Here is a 2,500-nt window from a genome sequence, read left to right as displayed (position 1 = left end):
GGAAGGATCATTAACGGCACCGAGAGTGACCGAACAGAGAAGGAAGGCATTAAGAAACCGAGTACGGTTGCTGGCTCTGGGGGAGTGCGTAATCTCGCTTGCGAGTGGACCGCCTTCTCGTGGAAGTACCCGTGTCTGGTCATTCATGATAATACAACCTCTACTGATGACTGAAAAATAGATGACGTCAACCTGAGGGGGGACCGGTCGGCGAAAGTCGCACCGACTCCCCCCGCATGAGGGGGAAGACGCATCATAATATGTGACCACTACTGATGACTGAAAAATAGATGACGTCAACCTGAGGGGGGACCGGTCGGCGAAAGTCGCACCGTCTCCCCCCGAATGAGGGGAAGACGCATCAAAAATTAATAAAAGGAAGGCATTAAGAATGAACCAGATGAACGGGGCTCTGCGGAAGGCGTAATCTCGCCTGTGATTGGACCGGCTCTTCCTGGCAGCGGCCGGATCTCGGAGATAACGTCGTCGGCCTGAGGTGTCCAGGTCGGCGAAGTAATCCCCCGGAGGGGGACGGCAAGACCGTCCCGCCTCGAGGTGGGAAGTAGGAGCGAAAGATGGTGAGTGGGTGCCGGCGGCACGCGGGCTCCGAGGATCCTCAGGGATCCAAGGACAACCCGCGCGACCGCGAGCACTGGGCTTAAAGCCACTTTATCTGCCCACGCAAGGCCGTTTCGGCGGCGCTTGAACGAGAGGGGAGCGCGGTCTGACCGTGCCGCTGTTCTGGGGGCAGCTCCCCCTCGAAAAATAACAACTACCTGTCCTACGGGACTAGCAGTAGCATCCTACCCGAAGCTCTGCTCGAATCTAGAGAAAAACAACCCTGAGCGGTGGATCACTCGGCTCGTGGGTCGATGAAGAACGCAGCTAATTGCGCGTCGACATGTGAACTGCAGGACACATGAACATCGACGTTTCGAACGCACATTGCGGTCCTTGGATTTCCAATCCCGGACCACGCCTGGCTGAGGGTCGGCTACATGAAACCCGTGGGCCCGCGCGGTCTTTAAGATAATAAGGGAAAGAAAGAAAGAAAGAGAAAGAAAGAAATAAAGGCACGCGAGCGGCCCTACGCTGGGGGGTCTGACGAGCCTGCACCTCGCACCGCCGGCGTCGCTCCGAGCAATCGGTGGCGGCGTCGGCGACTGCGAGGAGGTTAAGGGGAGTCAGTCGCCCTTGAAGGCTTCACAGGGTTCGGTGGAGCGAGCGGATAGACTTAGCTCGCCCTCCTCTCCTCGGCGACGGGGCCCATCCTTCCCCGATCGCGTCTGAGAAGAACTGACGCCCGGCTTGATGTGATGGGAGACAGGCAAACTCCCGAGACAGAGAGAGAGACACACACTTGCCGGGCGGGAGCGAAAGATATGACCACAATAAATAATGACCACAAAAAAAACAAAACAAAAAGAAATCAGTTCAATGAGAGAGGCTAAGCTTCCGACCGCTCACATCGGCCCGTCGGTACAAAAAACCATCTTTCCGACCTCAGATCAGGCGAGACTACCCGCTGAATTTAAGCATATTACTAGGCGGAGGAAAAGAAACTAACAAGGATTCCCCCAGTAGCTGCGAGCGAACAGGGAAGAGCCCAGCACGGAATCCCGCGCGGAGACGTGCAGGGAGATGTCGTGTGTGGGAGGTCCCACTCTCCCGGGGCGCGGTCCAGCGAGTCCAAGTCTCCCTTGAATGGGGCCATCGCCCGCAGAGGGTGCCAGGCCCGTAGGACCGCGGCCGCTCCCGGGTGGGGACTCTCCTCAGAGTCGTGTTCCTTGAGAGTGGAGCACTAAGAGGGTGGTAAACTCCATCTAAGGCTAAATATGACCACGAGACCGATAGCGAACAAGTACCGTGAGGGAAAGTTGAAAAGAACTTTGAAGAGAGAGTTCAATAGTACGTGAAACCGTTCAGGGGTAAACGGGAGAGACCCGGAAGACCGATTGGGGAGATTCAGCCCCGTCCGCGCAGTGCCGGCCCCCGGGCGGGTGCTCCCGGATGTTCCCGGCCGCCGGTCGCGCCGCGAGGCGCGCGCCGGTGCGAGTCGGGCCCACCGGCCGCTCGGGGTCTAAAGCCGCGGCCGCGGCGGGGTGCATTTCCTGCCCCTAGTAGGACGTCGGGACCCGTTGGAGGAGCAGGTCCCTCGCGGACCATTGCGGCCTAAGGCCCGGGACAGAGACCGGGGTGGCTTCCGCCGAGGCGCGGGACAAGGGCCGCCCCGGACCCCGGTACATAGCCTGGCCGCCCTCCGACGGTCTGTTTTTTCGTGGTAGCTGGCCCGCTGCCCCCGCCCTCCGCCCGCGAGGGAGGTAAGGGCGGGACGCGAGCGTCCGGTCCGCCGGGGCAAGCTCTCCGGCCGAGGCCGCGGTGCCGTGGCTCTCGCCACGTCCCCGGCCCCCGGCAGGCTGCTGGCCCCCGGAGCCCTCGGACAGCTTTTGGCCGCTCCCGTCTCCGGCGCTTCAGCTTCGGGTGCTCTCCCGACCCGTCT

At 60.8% G+C, this 2,500-nt stretch overlaps 2 non-coding genes and 1 pseudogene across 2 annotated transcripts in view; all 3 read left to right on the top strand.

Moving 5' to 3' along the window:
• Positions 1-13, top strand: part of LOC147870649 (small subunit ribosomal RNA) — a 1,918-nt gene extending 1,905 nt beyond the window's left edge. Inside the window, exon 1 of the ribosomal RNA XR_015533276.1 lies at positions 1-13. This exon is cut by the window's left edge and continues 1,905 nt beyond it. This is a non-coding gene — a ribosomal RNA (small subunit ribosomal RNA).
• An 824-nt stretch (positions 14-837) lies between these two features.
• LOC147870648 (5.8S ribosomal RNA) lies at positions 838-993 on the top strand. Its single transcript, XR_015533265.1, has one exon. It is a non-coding gene; the product is annotated as a 5.8S ribosomal RNA (ribosomal RNA).
• A 505-nt stretch (positions 994-1,498) lies between these two features.
• LOC147870647 (large subunit ribosomal RNA) overlaps positions 1,499-2,500 on the top strand; it is a 4,225-nt pseudogene continuing 3,223 nt past the window's right edge.

This window comes from Zootermopsis nevadensis, unplaced genomic scaffold (assembly GCF_977971745.1).
Source record: "Zootermopsis nevadensis isolate Lab colony 2312 unplaced genomic scaffold, Znev_1.0 Znev_ptg000236l, whole genome shotgun sequence".
In the NCBI taxonomy this organism is placed as follows: domain Eukaryota; kingdom Metazoa; phylum Arthropoda; class Insecta; order Blattodea; family Termopsidae; genus Zootermopsis; species Zootermopsis nevadensis.
Note: the sequence above shows the minus strand (reverse complement) of the source record. Positions and strands in the feature narration are given on the sequence as shown.